Raw genomic sequence first — 18,414 nt, forward strand, 5'->3', positions numbered from 1 at the left:
ACAAAGTTCAATGAATCAATGACATGGTACTCTCTTGCAAAAAAAAGGAGAACTCTGACTTTACGGTGAAAAGTGAGTGGTGACAGTGTAACACCCAAACAAAAAAACCTGAATTCCTTTTGGCCTCTTTGCCATAGGCCAGACGTTTTCAAACTTCTGTGGTGGCCTACTGATTCAACACATTAATGTTGTGCAAGGAAAAAAAGTTGCAGATGGGTGCTCCTGCTTTTCTCATCTATAGAATTTAAACCCCAACCAAGCAAACAAAACAAAAAACCACCACCAACCCCAACATATTTATTAGTAGAAAAAATAATGCCTCTCCTCACCCCAAGTTCACAAACATTCCCCTCAAATATATACGCATCAAGTTCATAATTCATAGCAGAATACAACAGAAAGTCTTTAGCTGTGCAAGGTTAAAATACTGAGAGGAAACAAAACTTGCAAGCAGATGACAGTATTGAGAACTCCTTTCCCTGGCTAATGAAAGAACTTGATCAGTACAACTGAAGCTGCAAGATTACTAATTTCTCATAAATGCACTGTTGACTTCCTAGAAGGTGCACACTTTTCTAAAGCAGTAACACTAAATCATATGAAACGTCTCCATTTGAGACACCTTATTCCTTTCCTATCTAGCACCACAGCATTAGAGGAGGCCTTCTGCCCCATCCCATAATTAAAAAAACCTAAAAGCTATAAATTGAAAAGCTCGATTCCCACAATTATGCTCTTGAACAGCTGAATTAAACTAGCCAGTTCTCATAAAGAAGTGTGTCCACCATAGGAATAAACCACTCTTTGGAGAGGCCCAGTGGGACCCAAAGGTGTGACCATTTTGAATACAACATTCTAAAACTCCAGAAATCTCAGCAGAAAGGACAATATATATTCTCATTACAGCAAATGTTTCATCAGCTACTGTATAAAAGGGGAACTGCAAAGACTTACAACCTGCATTAAAGCCAAGTATCAAAAGTCAATTTCGAAGCAAGTGTCACACACACACACAAAGTGGACTTGTAACTGAACCAATATTGATACTGGGTTGTATGTACCAGCAGGGACATACCCAGATCAAGACAATGATTCTGCTTGGGTTTGTTTCTTTTTTTTTCTCTTTATTACCAAAAACCATCTTTGAACTATGACCAGAACAGCCAACACAACCTGCCTTTAAAACACATCCACTCACCCAGATGACTCTCAAAGAGACTCCTGAGTTTCAGCAAGCTCAAGGAACTCCCATAGAAATGTAAGTGACCTCATTAGTATTGAAATGCCATAGCTAAAGCATTTGAAAATGAGCTTTTATTTTTCATATACATCTATGGGAAGAGTAACAAAATGGAAGGAGGCATCAAATATGCCTTTTGAAACATTCAAATACAATGTATGTACAGATTTTGGTTTTGAATGTACACGACTCAGACATCCGCAACTGCACATAATTCTGAGTGAAGCCTGGATGTACGCAGTATGTCAGATGAGGTCTTCTCAGTATCTGTATTCTCACATTAGTTTTGTAATACATGTGTTTTATAACAGCTTTCTGGGACTGTTGATTATTATTCTACTGCCAAATTATTTAAAAAATGTTTTACAGTGATTTTTACATCTTTATAGTTAAATTATAAATCACATATACACAAATGCACATCTTTATGGTTGCTCTTCAAGAAATGCTTTGATTTGGCTCAGCCTGAAGATTTCTTTCTTGACAATTCTTCACCATCTTTCCCGAGTTGTTTCAGATGACAAGCCCCACACTGCACACAAATACAATGATGGAAACAAAACCTGAGCACTATCACTGCATACCTGCTACCCAGGGGAACACCTGAAAGCACTATCCACCTCACCTCATGCAAAGCCTTTTCTAGGAGCTGTGGTGATAGCTACTCACCATCACACATAATGAGGGCATAAATCATCTTGAAGAGAGGCCTGCCATGACTTTAAGCTGAGGCTGTCAGCTCCCTAACCCACTTTCCTCACACAGCTGCTTTTCTTGCCGCTCCTTTACAATTCCATTTTTATAAATGCTATGTAAGAGTTTCCTTTTGCTTGTGTTCATCTTTTGACACTATGGAAAAAAAAACCCAAAACCCTAAATTCTGCTGCCTTTTTTTCTTTTTCAAATGAGACGGTCAAACTAAGAGTCATGTCCATACGGCAGGTGCACAGAATCAAGTTGGCTTGAACTAATTCCACTGTCTTTTGTTTGAAGACAAACAGAAGATAATGATAGTCCAAACCCCATACTTCTAATGGATATTAAACCTTCTTTGGGTTTAACCCACATCTATTTGTTCATGCATGCTCCTGCTTATGAAGGTATTAAATGTCCAGCCAACTCCTTGACCTTCCCCAGTTCTCTATAAGCAGTTTGCTTATATGCATATTTGCTTATATACATAAGTCTGTGTTCAAACACAATGTAAGTACACTCAAACTGCCTTCTACAATCTCACACAATAGATTGCCAGCAGCCTTTACCCTCACATGCCTCAGAAAAAAGGATATGAAAAAAAGGAGATGATAGCAAATTACCTACAGGTCATCCAAGCGTGACTGACTACATCATTCCACTCGCAAGGAGCAGACACAGAGAGCGGGAAAAGAAAGAACAATACTGCATTACCTTTCTCAGGGGACAACTCAAGAAATTACATCCCAGTACTCTCTGCGTGATATTCTGACAAACACCACAATCCCACTTTCAAAGTCTTGCTCTGAATACCAGGAAACAGCCTTGCTACGGAATGACTAAGAGGAATGCCTTGCGTCGTTTCAAAAACACACAGGGGCCACAGGTTCTATACAAAATAGTGCCACTACAGCAAAAGGTTCAGGCACTGAAAGAGGCTGATTACCATTTTGAGACCAGAAAGTGTATTTGTATATACACAGATTTTGCACACACCTGTATGTATTTGCACACATAATGCAAATATGCTTTCCATAGTCAAATGCTGCTCACTTTCCCTGCATTCAAAGCAGCCACTCCAAGCATCAACGTAGGACAACATGAGCAAAACACCATTTAAACCAGCAGAATGCACAGCAAGGCCATTAGGAATTTGTGCTGCTGATTTCTAGAGGCACATACAGAGCCAGCACATTCATTTTCTGTGCTGGGAACAGCTATCGGATGCAGACCTCTCAAGCAAAACTGCCTATTGGAGAAAGCATAATGTTGTCTACTAGCCAAGTATCTTCTATCATTGCAAGTGTGACCTTTTTTGAGGTCATCAATGATTCATATCCATTACTTTTTACCTAGTAAGTACCACTTTGTTAAAAAAGGCATTGTCATTTCAGGGATGTGTTTTTATTTTTTTTCCTTTTTAAAGTCTGCTGTTACCAAAGAGACCTATCCATGTTTCCAGTGTTGTCTGGGAGCACTCACATCCAGGTCATCCTTTCCCACCACTTGTCTCTACTGAGAGACAAGGAGCCTCCCTGTTTATCAAAGGACTGGCTCCCTGTCATCCCCGTTTGCTGGTATGGGATAAAAGTCTTCTGGGAAATAGAAATGCAAATACAATCCCACGGCCAAGGGATGTCCTGCCTGCACTTCCACCCATGGTAAGTCCTGCTGCACTAACCACGGGCTCACCACACTTGCATCAGTGTGGGATGCAGTGATATTGAACACACTCAGAGACCTGGAAAGTCCTGTCTTGCCCTGAAAGGCTGCTGGTTCCCCCATTCCTCATTCCAGAAAATTCACAGTACTCAAATTCTTGTTTCTTGCAATCATTCTCACTTGCGGTTCTCTGTCCCGTATACTTTTTGGCTGCCTTCTCCCCTAACAAGCTCCTATTGGGATGCTTTCCCTTTTCTCCATTTCTGAGGATGGAGAATGCTTTCCCTTTTCTCCATTTCCTTCATACAGGTTTTTCTTATTCTTGGTTGTCTTTTCCAGGTACTGTGTCACCTGCCTACTTAGTCGAGATTCCCTTACACTATGTGGGGATGGATGTTACTATTTCCCACTCCGCTCTGAGGAATAACACCACTATTAGACACTTGGACAAAATTCCTATAGTGTCCCTAATTCATGGTTGAGGCTTTGACACAGAGTCCCTGCCTCATTAAAAAATGCTTTCTTTCCCCATGAAATTTAGCTTTTCAGTACTTCCACAGCCAGATCGTGTAGCACAAGCTCAACTCAAGTCATCCATGGTCCCCTGACCCAAATCCCCTGCACAGACAATACATACTCAGTAAAACTCACCTGCTTTTTATATTTATTTATTCTATATTAAGTTACCTTAATGCAGACTTTGTTCAACCAATCAGTAAAAGAAAGCATTAGGACATTTTATGTAGATCTATACAGTGCATATATAGTTTAACACAAAGAAAAACACTATAACAATGGCAGTTTGTTGTAAATCAAGGTAACTCCACTGATTTTGGTGAAGCTATCTGAACGGGTATCAGCTAACCATTTCAAATTTGCTTCCTCTTTGGGAGGGATTTCTTAAACTAGAAGCTGCAAACATACACACACACACAAAAAGTTGTTCAAAGTGAAGGCTGAGGAGACCCCTACTGTTGTGCTTTGAGCCTCTGGAGTTGCAGCGAGGTCAGGCTGTGTGCCAGAAGGGAAACATGGCAAGCCAAGGAGCTGTGCTGGAGTGCAAAGACATTACAGGATGAAAGCAATGAGTGCCAGGTAATGGAGATCTTCCTGTAAAGCCTCAGCCACGAAGGCAATACTGAACTTTGCAGTGATGCATTCTGAATCTCATTTACCAAGATCAGTAAAAAGCATTTTTTAAAGCTGACTGCCAGATAACTGCAGTAATTCTAAATCAAAAGGTGCTTATTTGCCCTGAAGTTAGAGATGCCACTGTGCTTTTGTTTGCTGTGGGGAGCTTTTCAAGCACAGCTAGGTGTTCTGTTACAGCAAGCATTTAGTCACTACTCTCCACTTTACCCCACCTTGTATCTTGTAGGAGCACATGCAATGTTGCTGCTCCTTGATGTTTGCACATCCAAGACAGGGTGAAAATATTGGAAGCTGTGAAAAAACAGAACTGAAAACGCTAGAGAAACATTACGAATTCTGTGTTTGACAGCTCCCAGATAACTACTGGGATAAGCTACAGCTTCTCTCTCCAAACTGTTCAGACAGAAAACCAAAACCAAACCCACCATCTTTCTTCATCTTGCTTGTATCCTCCATTAACTAATGAAAAGTAATTTAAGAGAATTACTTCATTTCAATATTGAAGACAAAAATTCCCGGTTTACCCATCTTGCCCAAATGCATCTGAATGATGAAGCTCACTGCCCTGGGCTTCAAGAGAGCAGACTTTGGCCTCTTCAGGAACTTGCTAAGTAAGGTTCCATGGGATATAGGCCTAGAGGGCAGGGGGGCTCAAGACTCTTGGTTGGTCTTCAAGGATCACCTGCTACAAGCTCAGGAGTGTTGCATCCCAACTAGAAGGAAGTGCAGCAGGAGGGCCAGGAGACCTCCTTGGATGGATAAGGAGCTGCTGAGGAAAATTCAAATGAAAAAAGAGACTTATAGAAAGTGCAAGCAAGGACAGGCGGCCTGGGAAGAGTACAGGGATGTTGTCTGGGAAGCTAGGGACCAGGTTAAGAAAGCTAAGGCCCAGTTAAAATTAAACTTGGCTAGGGATGTTAAGGATAAGAGGAAGGGATTCTACAGGTACATAGCAAATAAAAAACAGACTAGGGAGAACGTAGGCCCCCTCAGGAAGCTCTCAGGAGAACTGGCTACACAGGATTTGGAGAAGGCTGAGGTCCTGAATGACTTCTTTGCCTTGGTCTTCACTGGCAAAGGCTCTGACCGCACCACCCAAGTCTTGGAAGGCAGACACAGGGACTGTGAGAATGAAGACCTTGGGCCCACTGTAGGAGAGGAACTGGTTTGAGACCATCTTAAAAATCTGAACATGCACAAGTCCATGGGTCCTGATGAAATCCATCCACGGGTCCTGAAGGAGCTGGCGAATGAAGTTGCTAAGCCGCTGGCCATCATATTTGAAAAATCATGGCAGTCAGGTGAAGTTCCCACCAACTGGAAAAAGGGAAATATAACCCCCATTTTCAAGAAGGGGAAAATTGATGACCCAGGAAATTAAAGACCAATCAGTCTCATCTCTGTGCCTGGCAAAATCTTGGAGCAGATTCTCCTGGAAGGCATGCTAAGGCACATGAAAAACAACAAGGTTCTTGGTGACAGCCAGCATGGCTTCACTTAGGGGAAATCCTACCTGACCAATTTGGTGGCCTTCTATGATGGGGCTACGGAACTGATGGACAGGGTTAGAACAGTTGATGTCATCTACCTGGATTTGTGTAAAGCGTTTGACACTGTCCTGCATGAAATCCTTGTCTCTAAATTGGAGAGACATTAATTTGATGGATGGACCACTCGGTGGATAAAGAACTGGCTGAAGGGCCGCACACAAAGAGTTGTGGTCAATGGCTCAATGTCTGGCTGGAGACCAGTAAGAGTGGTGTCCCTCAGGGATCGGTGTTGGGACCAGTCTTGTTTAACATCTTCGTCACTGACATGGACAGTGGGATTGAGTGCACTCTCAGCAAGTTTGCTGATGACACCAAGCTGTGTGGTTCGGTTGATACAATGGAGGGAAGGAATGCCATCCAGAGGGACCTCGACACACTTGTGAGGTGGGCTGATGCCAACCTCATGAAGTTTAACCATGCCAAGTGCAAGGTCCTGCACCTGGGTCAGAGCAATCCCAGGTACAGCTACAGGTTGGGCAGAGAAGAGATTCAGAACACCCCTGCGGAGAAGGACTTGGGGTGTTGGTTGATGAGAAAATGAACATGAGCCGGCTTCAGTGTGCGCTTGCAGCCCAGAAAGCCAACCGTATCCAGGGCTGCATCAAAAGGAGTGTGACCAGCATGTTGAAGGAGGTGATCCTGTCCCTCTACTCTGCTCTCGTGAGACCTCACTTGGAGTATTGTGTGCAGTTCTGGTGTCCTCAACATAAAAAGGACATGGATCTATTGGAACAAGTCCCGAGAAGGGCCATAAGGATGATCAGGGGACTGGAGCACCTCCCATATGAAGATCGGCTGAGAAAGTTGGGGCTGTGCAGCCTGGAGAAGAGAAGGCTGCGTGGAGACCTCATAGCAGCCTTCCAGTATCTGAAGGGGGCCTACGGGGATGCTGGGAAGGGACTCTTCATTAGGGACTGTAGTGATAGGACAAGGGGTAATGGGTTCAAACTTAAACAGGGGAAGTTTAGATTGGATATAAGGAGGAAATTATTTCCTGTTAGGGTGGTGAGGCACTGGAATGGGTTGCCCAGGGAGGCTGTGAATGCTCCATCCCTGGCAGTGTCCAAGGCCAGGTTGGACGAGGCCTTGGGTGAGAGGGGTTAGTGTGAGGTGTCCCTGCCGATGGTAGGGGTGCTGGAACTAGATGATCTTAAGGTCCTTTCCAACCCTAACTATTCTCTGATTCTACGATCTAATCTGCAGTCCCTGTGTTTTACCTTTCCATGGCAGCAGTGAGCACAGCAGAACTCACCAACTGCCAGAAGAGAAGGATTTCAAGCCAAAGCTGTTTCTAATTCCCATGGTTACTAGAAAGCGCTCAAAGACGAATTGAGTCTAAAATAAAGCTCAGCTCAGCTGGTTTCCAAAAAGTGAGGACAGAAGAAAAGAATTGTAAAGAAACACAAAAAAAATCTGCATTTCTTTAAACAGTTCCTCCTGGAACAGTTTTTCCACCAACAGCAGACACCGTCCATAACTTTTCTTGTCGCTGTCCTAAGCAATCTTCACTCTTTCTGTCTTGAAAGCAAAATATCAAAACAAAACCACAATTCTATTCATATCTTATTACTCATCCATCCTGTTATCAGAATTTCCTATTTTTATTTAGCACAGGCAAATTATATTCCCAGTCTGCAATGCAATATTCACAGCATTATCTGCTGCTGCTGCTCCTCAGGGACCTGGTGGTAGCAGATGCAACAACAAATGTAGTGTGGGTTGTATTTTTAAACTTCAAAGTAGAGATTCTTCTAAAACAGAATATGTATTTATTAGACAAATTATGTTTATAAATCTATAAAGCTTTATATATATATATATCCATTATATTTGAAAAATCATGGCAGTCAGGTGAGGTTCCCGCCAACTAGAAAAAGGGAAATATAAGCCCCAGTTTCAAGAAGAGGAAAACAGATGACCCAAGGAATTACAGGCCAGTCAGTCTCACCTCTGTGCCTGGCAAAATCTTGAAGCAGATTCTCTTGGAAGGCATGCTAGGGACATGAAAATCAACAAGGTTCTTGGTGACAGCCAGCATGGCTTCACGCAGGGGAAATCCTGCCTGACCAATTTGGTGGCCTTCTATGGAACCACAGAACTACGGAACCCCTTCTATGGGGCGAGGGAAGTGAGGGACCGGGTAGAGCAGTTGACGTCATCTACCTGGATTTGTGTAAAGCGCCCGACACTGTCCCACATGACATCCTTGTCTCTAAATTGGACAGAAATCAATTTGATGAATGGACCACTCGGTGGATAAAGAACTGGCTGGATGGCCACACACAAAGAGTTGTGTTCAATGGCTCAATGTCCGGCTGGAAAACAGTAATGAGTGGTGTCCCTCAGGGATCAGTGTTGGGACCAGTCTTGTTCAACATCTTTGTCGCTGACATGGACAGTGGGATTGAGTGCGCCCTCAGCAAGTTTGCCGATGACACCAAACTGTGTGGTTCGGTTGATACGCTGGAGGGAAGGAATGCCATCCAGAGGGACCTCGACACACTTGTGAGGTGGGCAGATGCCAACCTCATGAAGTTTAACCATGCCACGTGCAAGGTCCTGCACCTGGGTCAGAGCAATCCCAGGCACAGCTACAGGTTGGGCAGAGAAGAGATTCAGAGCAGCCCTGTGGAGAAGGACTTGGGGGTGTTGCTCGATGAGAAAATGAACATGAGCCCGCTTCAGTGTGCGCTTGCAGCCCAGAAAGCCAACCGTATCCTGGGCTGCATCAAAAGGAGTGTGACCAGCATGTTGAAGGAGGTGATCCTGCCCCTCTACTCTGCTCTCGTGAGACCTCACTTGGAGTATTGTGTGCAGTTCTGGTGTCCTCAACATAAAAAGGACATGGAACTGTTGGAACAAGTCCCGAGAAGGGCCACGAGGATGATCAGGGGACTGGAGCACCTTCCGTAAGAAGACAGGCTGAGAAAGTTGGGGCTGTTCAGCCTGGAGAAGAGAAGGCTGCGTGGAGACCTCATAGCAGCCTTCCAGTATCTGAAAGGGACCTATAGGGATGCTGGAGATGGACTCTTTGTTAAGGACTATAGTGATAGCTCAAGGGGTAATGGGTTCAAACTTACACAGGGGAAGTTTAGATTGGATACAAGGAAGAAGTTCTTTACTGTAAGGGTGGTGAGGCACTGGAATGGGTTGCCCAGGGAGGTTGTGAATGCTCCATCCCTGGCAGTGTTCAAGGCCAGGTTGGACAAAGCCTTTGGTGTCATGGTTTAGTGTGAGGTGTCCCTGCCGATGGCAGGGGTGTTGGAACTAGATGATCTTAAGGTCCTTTCCAACCCTAACTATTCTATGATTCTATAATTCTATATATATCTGTGTGTAACTGCTTTCTGACCTCTGGACACCCAGCTAAATATGATTCACAATTCACAGCAGAGGAACAACACTGAAGTAAACTGCTGCTTTAACAAAATGTTGTTTAACCTGTGGCAATGGAAGGCTGTTAAGACGCTTACACAGGCTTCCCCCATGCTTGATTGCAATCTCAAACATAGTACAGACTTCAGCAGCCCAGACAAGCCCAAGCATCTCCAAGTATTTTTCAGAGACTGGAATACCAAGAAGACTTGGGGAACAGACAATTATCAAAGCTATTGTACAGGAGCTTTGATGCACTGAGGGAAGCACAACATATTCACCTCAGAGGAGTTAACCCGAGAGAACACTAAGAAAGGTCCAAGGAGACAGTTCCTTTTGACACAGTAAGGGAAAGTAAAATACAAAGTAACTGACAGAATGGAAAACACTGGATGAGAAATTAAATTTCAATTAATATTACCATTACTGACCTTGTCACAAAAGGCGTTAATGTAATCTGAAGGATGCTCTGCTACAAGGAGAAAGATGGAATCACCAAAAGGAAAGCTGGATGTTGAGAATAATAGAAATGTAATGAAGTAACACAGAGTGCAAGGTCATTCATTCACGGAATCATTCAGTGATTCCGCTATCAGTATTGGGCTGTGATGCAAATATTTGGATGTGACAAAAGAAAGGGCACCAGCACAGCAGCAGGGCACTGACGTGCTCTGTGCTTCCAGTGTGATGCATGCAAATACTTTCTCTGGTTACAGCCTTTCCTGCAGAGCTGTGAAAATACTGATGCATCTTTCCCAGACCTCATCTGAAACAGCCCAGTAGCATCTGGTCCCTCACACACCAGGGATTAATGGAAAACACAGGAAATTGGAAGATAATCAAGGTAACAGGCTTCTGCCTTATACAAGAATAGTAAGAGTCTGGCTTACAGCAAAATGAAGGCTGAGAGAAGCAACTTTTAAGTATACTGTTGGCACAAGAAATGAGCGCATGTAAGGTAGTCTTTGCTAAATTTAGGCTGGAAATTAGAACGTACCTAACATCAAAGAAAGGCAGTCCAAGAATGGCCTTCCAAAAGGGTATAAAATCATCTAACAAAATCATCAAAGTTATGAATTGTGTTAATATGCTGGGGATAAATGTATGAGTAAGAGCTGCTGTTCTTCAATGTGACTTTTGTTTTTTTTTAATTAAAAAGAGAATCAACAGTTTTCCTGTGGAATTCACTGAGAAGTTAATGAGAATGTAAACTACCATTTCTGGACAAAAATCCATCAGGGTTACAAAATTGTATCATTAATGAATAACAAGAATATCCAGAGTACAAAATGTTCTTTAATAAATAAATCAATCAATCACAAAGAAAAAAACAAAAACACTAAAAACCAAACACCTAAGACTGGGACTATCAAGTTTCAAAGGATAAGATGCTTTCATCTAATAGGATTTGGAAGAAACTTTCTGAACAGATTTTTCACTCTGCCTTCTGCACAATTTCTTGGCCTTCTTGCTTCTCTGAAGCAATCAAGCCCAAGAATAACTGAAAGCAGACGAACTATTTCTGAGGTATGATTCAGGATTTTAATTACTACTTTTTTTTTTTCTTTGAAAAGCCCTTTTTTTGTTGCAGTTACCAAGCACAGCTGAATGCCTCAATTTGCCATAAACTGGACAAACAGTTACAGCTCTAGAAACATAAGCAGTATATTTCTTTTGCTGCTGAAATGAAGGAAGGACTAGAGTCTTAGCTGTAGGAAGCAAGCAACTCATTTACATTTCTGGCAAGAAAACAATTCAGCCCACGGGTTTTGCTTTTTAACCCACAAGGATATGAAGGAAAAATACACTGAAAGTCAAGAGCAACTCCACAGACAACAATGCCGTAAGCATCCAAGCAGAGCACACAAAAGAAACCTCTCTTTTTTTCCTGTGTTCAGCAGTAGCAGTCATTTTTCTCCTTCCTAGTGGCTGGTGCAGTGCTGTATTTTTGACTTTCAGCCTGGGCACAGTGCTGATAACACCGATGTTTTTAGTTGTTGCTCAGTAATGTTTACTCTGACCAAGTACTTTGTGAGTCTCATGCTCTGCCAGGGGGGAGGGGAAGCCAGGGGGAAGCAGAGACAGGACACTTGACCAAAACTCACCGAAGAGTTATTCCACACCGCACCACGTCATGCCCACTATATAAAATGGAGGCAGTTACCCGGAAGGGCTCGATCACTGCTTGGGTCAGGCTGGGTATCGGTCGGCAGGTGGTGAGTGGTTGTATTCTCTTTCCTTGTTACTTCCTTTACCATTATTACTATTGGTGGTAGCAGCAGTGGTTTGCGTTATACCTTCTTCACCGGACTGTTCTTATCTCAACCCATGGGAGTTACATTCTTTAGATCCTCCTCCCCATCCCTCCGGGAGCAGGGAGGGAGCAGGAATTCGGGGGGCGGGGGGGGGCAGTGAGCAAACGGCTCTGTGGTTTCTGGGTTGCTGGCTGGGCTTAAACCACGACACCTTTGTTTCCAGTTTTGGCAGGTTTTATAGCAGAGCCATGTGATACAGAGAACTCTCATATAACACCCCTATTGACTAAACAGTTGTTCATCAGCCATGTGAAACCCCTCAGCATTTTAGTTAATAAAGAAATGCTGGAAAGAGTAATTTCTGCAGCACCACGGGGAAAAAACATTATTACTTTAAGAACAGTTAATGAAATAAGGAAATAAAAAGCCAGGCAGAAGGCATTATGTTTTTCTAGAAGGAAGCTTGTACAAAATACCTCTATGGCTTTGTAACATAACCTCATGACTAATATATCAGTGTCATACTGAAATATTTCTGAAAAAGTTAACAAAATAGCAATTACATTGAAAATTATATTCACATCTTGTCAAAGTACTTCTTTAGCCTCATCTTCTGTCAAAAATAACTGCTACGAGAGACAACCAAATCATATAATACAACATTTTTAGTTTTATTTAACTGAAAGAGTATTTGAAACCCATATCCAGCATACTGAGGTAAAAATCTGGTCAGCCTTCCATGATGTTTAATGACGTACTGATATTACCCTTCGTCTGAATACAGTTTTATGTTAGTGTCAGTCACTAAAATCATGTGCATAAATAACAAAAGAGTAATTCTGAGACAGGCTTTTACTGAAGCTCTTTGATTCTCTCCTCAAAGCTAATAATGAATAACATAAGCATATTCCTGGTACCTCCTTTCCTCTTCATTCACAACCCAAATTGTATTGACTGTCGCTGCAACAGAGCATAAATTGTTCCTTAGAGCTGATGTGCCACGTGTTATGTTTTTCTGCAACAATGTAGTGGAAAGGATTCTCAGCATCCCAAAAAAAAAAAACTGAGTCACAAGTTAAGGTACAGTTCATTATCTGCAGTTATCACAGAGGAGTTTCACCTTTCTTGATGGAAGAACTTATTCTTAGGAAGACCTAATTCTTGTAATAATTAAACATCTGTCATGTGTCATTGATGCTTCCTAATCCTGACCGAGCCAGGAATAACCATAGCAAATATCGCAGTGCTCCATTTAAAAAGGATGGTATTTGACATTTTCTAAAATACTGTTAATTTCTACCTCATGGTACAATTTCCCAATTTTTGACAAATAAGATGAGTCTGGGGACAAGAAACTATCAGCTCAAGATAAACAACCAGCCAAGATTCAATTATTTCTTTTCAGGTCTTCCCTCTCCACAACAATCTCCCCCAAGGCAAGAGCTGTATCCTTGGTTTGCAAGGACAATTGCTATCAATGTAGCAAGAAATGTAATTATTTTTGAAAGTAGGATATATTAAGGTAGTAAAACAGGCTGAACCATATCCCACACTACCCAGCACTATATCTGCTGCTGCTGTTACCAGCAGCAAAAGCTGCTGATGAATGATAACAACACTGAGAGCAGAAGCATTGGTTATTCCATTCACCTGCTGCAATTTAAGAAGTTCCTCCAGGGTTTCCTTCACAACCTATTATTAACCAAATCAGGCACCAGAGAATTAGCCTGATTTTGTGAATAACATCTTCCACAAACAAGCTGCTATTCTCTCCAGGCCTAAGTGATGATAACACAGCAGGAACTTTCTGACAGCTTCTGCTATCAGGGCCTGCAACACACTACTGGAGAGCTACCATGGAGATACTGCAACCGTATTTGCCAAGCAACAGGCACTATAGATATCTCATGACTTCAGCACCAAAACAGGCTGAATTAGTAAACCAGAATGGGACTCATTAGACTCCTACAGGCTCTCTACAAAGTATCACAGAATGTGTGTCTTTTGGGCCTGAAGTTCAGGTTCAACCAATCTTACTCCTTTGTAGCCAAAGTTTTAAATTACTCTTAAGAAACTGATTAACTAACGAGCAGTCACCAATACCAGTACATCCTGAGGTGACAGCAACCATGAATTTTCTACTAGGCTATGAAACAAATTGTTGATTCTGGTTCAACCCCTAACAGAGAACACACACTACAGAAATGACTGTCTTAGCAAAAATACCAGAACAGCTGTGAAAACTGAACTTCCTTGTTATAAGCAGTAGAGAAGCAGATACCTCACTGGGGCATGGAAGAAGATGCTGATGTGACCTGAAGGGCAACCTGAGCTATTGCTGTGTCCACACAGAGTTTGCTCTTGGCATGGACTTCCACTCTTAAAATGCATTCTGTAGACATGTTAAACATAAGTGTTAATCTGAAAAGTGAAATCTGGAAAAGATTTAGTCTATGCTACAGCATCTGTGAATGAAATGATGTGGTGATCACCAGCTCCACTCGGAGCATGACTCTCATGCCTTGCCTGCAAGGCTTGCTAAAAGACTGTGAAAAACAGCGATAGCTGCACAGGTACTTGAACCCCCATCAACTCCATTACCTCCAAAACCCAGAGTTATCACAAAATAAGTAACCTTTCCTTTCAACTTAAAAAGCTAGGACCTGGCAAGCTGTATCCTCCCTGAGCAGCTGCGGTGAGGAGTTTCAAGTGCACTAAACAATGACCTAAGCATCAAAGTGGCCAGCCATTAGAATGCTGCTTAAAGATTAGCAGGGATGGTCTCACAAAGCTGCCTGCAAGACACCTACCTAACACCACAGCAGTGGCTGCACCATGCCCTGGCAGAGTGCTTCCTGAGAGCCAGTCAAGCACCACAGAGCACGCAATTCACCCAAAGAATGCACTGATGGACAGGCCTTTGGAGGAAGATATGGCAGCAAAGCAGAATGAGATTAATTAGGGCGACTGGTCCTATTAAGGTGAAGGACTTCAATCCAATAATTTTTTCCCAAGGAAAACACTGGAATCTTGAGTAAGGGAAATTCTAAGACTCATTCACTGATACACAAAATTACTCAGAGCAGCAAGAGGACTTACAGGCTATTCCCAGTGAAAGGGAGAGGACCAAGAGGGAAGAAAAGGGGGAAAAAAATCAGAAAGAAGAAAAGACATGTGAATGACTAAGTATATGAAACAAATTAATAATTTGCATCATAACTCTATCCTTCTGTTTTAGCAGAATACTGCTTGGTTCCTATGTAAGAATTAAGGCTCTGTCAAGTAGGTATAGAAACTGAAAAAAACGAACTTGGAAAGAAAAGTTGCATCACAAGCCCAGTCTCCTGTGTATTACAGACCACCAGATCTGCTTGATTAACATACACAAAAAGCTGAAGACCAAGACAAAAGCAAGCAAGACAAAGGCTTATGTAAGGGTTCAGGGTTGAAGAGCCATCTTAACCGCACTGGCTAAAACACCAGTGTGTCTCACAGCTGCATACCAACATGACATTAGCTGTGGCTGGAGTCCCATCATTCTCTTTGCCCAAAGACTGCTTTAATAAGAAAGATCTCATCTCACCACACTGTAGCTTTATCTGGGAGCTGGGATGGAATGGGGATCAGAACCTAACCATAAAACTTCGGAAATTCTTCAAGAAATTCTCAGCCTGGAGAAGAGAAGGCTGTGTGGAGACCTCATAGCAGCCTTCCAGTATCTGAAAGGGGCCTATAGGGATGCTGGGGATGGACTCTTCATTAGGGACTGCAGTGACAGGACAAGGGGTAATGGGTTAAAACTTAAACAGGGGAAGTTTAGACTGGATATAAGGAGGAAGTTATTTACTGTTAGGGTGGTGAGGCACTGGAATAGGTTGTCCAGGGAGGTTGTGAATGCTTCATCCCTGGCAGTGTTCAAGGCCAGGTTGGATGAGGCCTTGGGTAATATGGTTTAGAGCGAGGTGTCAGGGGTTGGAACTTGATGATATTAAGGTCCTTTCCAACCCTAACCGTTCTATGATTCTATGTGAAGTCCTTTGTAAAGAAGGAATTCTCTAGGGAAAGTTGTTACATGCAGCATGAAAGATCCTTTCTGAAATCTAGAATTTATGTCCTCTCTGTATTTGAATTAACCATCTGAACAGGAATCTTACAGGATAAGAGTCTGCATCTGTGCACCCCTGACATAAAGCAAGAACTTAAAGCATGTATAAGATGTTAGGGTGGTGAGGCACTGGAATAAGTTGCTCAGGGAGGTTGTGAATGCTCCATCACTGGCAGTGTTCAAGGCCTGGTTGGACGAGGCCTTGGGTAATATGGTTTACAGCGAGGTGTCCCTGCCCATGGCAGGGGGGTTGGAACTTGATGATCTTAAGGTCCTTTCCAACCCTAACTATTCTATGATTCTATGATTCTATTTGCCCAGTGGCTATACAGCTGGGATACATCTGAAAGCTCTGCCAGCTCACCTCCATCAATTAGGACTGTACAAAATAATACCCTTGTAAGGATCACATGAGCAAATACCCAGAAGAGTGCTGCTGTATTTCAAGAAGGCAGAACAGCAGTCCTGATAGGAAAACTTCCTGCATCTAGCTAACAGTGCAGTTTCCCCATGGGGCTCTGCCAGTACTACGGTTTGTACAGCATAGGCAAGCCTACAGACATGCTTAGTTCAAGTCTCCGAGTTAACAGTACTTTCTTCATGGACAGAAAATGCCAGACCTCTCACTATCACATTTCTGAAGATGAGAAGCCCTGTGGCTTGCCAGTTACTGTGAACCTTACTTGCCAGTTACTGTGTGACCTTACATGTCTGTAAGGTCAAATAAGAATGAAAGGAAAACCGTGGCACCAGAAGCTGCTGGGGAGTATGCCACCAGATAATCCATACACACAGGTGGTCTCAGCTGGTGGCACAAAGCAACCACTGCTGTAGGCCTCCCTCCCACTCTGACGCCCACAGAAAACCATGTGAATACATTGCAGGAGACTGCACTTCTGCTGCACAGAACATTGAAATTCAACACAGGTGTCTGAATTAACAGAGAGTATTATTGACACCACAGAGGAACAGCACTACTATGAAACACCCCTGTTGAGTACAGCCTTTTCTCATGTGAGGTGGCAGAGCAAGTTGCAGAAAAACTGCACGAATGGATGAACTAAGAACTGCTCTGGCTGGAGTACTAGAAGAGCTAGAGCATCTTTGTTAAGAAGCATCACAATAAACAGCGTAAATACTGCACAGAAATAGAGGTACCTTAGATGTGGTCCCTCTGCTGGGAGAAATCTGAGACTTCAGTGTGTCAGATGTGGAACAAGAGAAATGCAGAAAGAGCCCCACCAACCCAGAGGATCCCCACATATGGAGCAGGTTACTTACTCTCCCCAGCTCGTTGTTGGAAAGCCAGTACCAGAGCACCAAGTCCTGGAGTCCTGGGCACCAGCACCCCCACAGGTCACTGAAGAAATCAGGCAAGCTGCAAAACAAGAACAAATTGGGTATTAGTTTTTGTTTATGACAAGTCAAGGAGGGATTAATGAACACTACTGAGCTCTCAAAGGTACAGGTTACCAGAAGAAACCTACACAACTGCCCTCTGCAGCAGCAGGAGCCTGGGAACCAGACAAGCACAAGTGACTGAGTGACCCAAACAGTCACCTTTCAGTTTAAATCCTTAAAAACCATCTGCATTCAAAAACACCCATGCAGGGTAACTGGAACAGAGGATCTATATACTGCAGTGCGTGGATCTTCGCAAACAGGGCAAGTGTCACAAGCTGCTGCTGGACTACAACAGCTTGGGCATGCAAGAGACACTGCAAAGCGTGCTTTATATTCTCTCTCTCTGCACTGCATCACAGACCTGCAGTTTACCCATGCACAAGCAGTGACTGTTGTCTCAAGACAACAGAGATGGCCTCTAAGTTAGAAACAAAAAAAAAACAGCAAAAAGCCCTCACTCAACAGTATCCTCATAACCTGATTTAGAAAATAAAGTGAAAAGCCGTTTCAATTATGATTGTGTTCAGTAGACATCAAGTATACAATTATTTTTATAATGTCTGTATGCTGTATTACAGCCATTTCCCAACCCTTCCACCGCCTGGTAAATAATCACATTAACACTATGGGGTTTGATACCAAAAAAAAATACATTGTGATCATTGTCACACAGTGACAGAAGCGAGGTTATCTCCCCACCACTCCAACAGTGGCAGCAGATCTGTCAGTCAAATTATGTTCTGGGATTCAAGGTATTACTCAGCTTTATATTTGTTCTCCCATCTGGAGAAAATAGATATACAAGACTGACGATACAAATCTCATCTGCTGTAGAGCTTAAAGACATTATTTTTCCTTTGCTAAAGCAAAAGCCAGGCTCAATCAAGCCAAATTACATTCCATTTTAAAGAGAGTTTTTTTTTTCATGTCCTTGTTCTAACAGAAATCCAAGACCTATAAATCCTAGAAAGTACTGAG

At 42.8% G+C, this 18,414-nt stretch overlaps 1 protein-coding gene across 5 annotated transcripts in view; it reads right to left on the reverse strand.

Annotated features, from left to right (window-relative positions):
- The window catches only part of APBB2 (amyloid beta precursor protein binding family B member 2), a 135,016-nt gene extending 117,598 nt beyond the window's left edge, over nucleotides 1–17,418 (reverse strand). For all 5 annotated transcript variants that reach the window (XM_061379813.1, XM_061379819.1, XM_061379817.1 and 2 more), the window contains exon 1: nucleotides 17,314–17,418. The gene's annotated coding sequence lies outside the window, so the exon portion shown is untranslated. The remainder of the gene's footprint in view (nucleotides 1–17,313) is intronic.
- Between the last annotated feature and the right edge of the window lie 996 nt (nucleotides 17,419–18,414).

This window comes from Neopsephotus bourkii, unplaced genomic scaffold, assembly GCF_033783945.1.
Source record: "Neopsephotus bourkii isolate Nb327-2 ecotype Australia unplaced genomic scaffold, CSIRO-AGI_Nbou_v1 NB_1780, whole genome shotgun sequence".
Classification (NCBI taxonomy): domain Eukaryota; kingdom Metazoa; phylum Chordata; class Aves; order Psittaciformes; family Psittacidae; genus Neopsephotus; species Neopsephotus bourkii.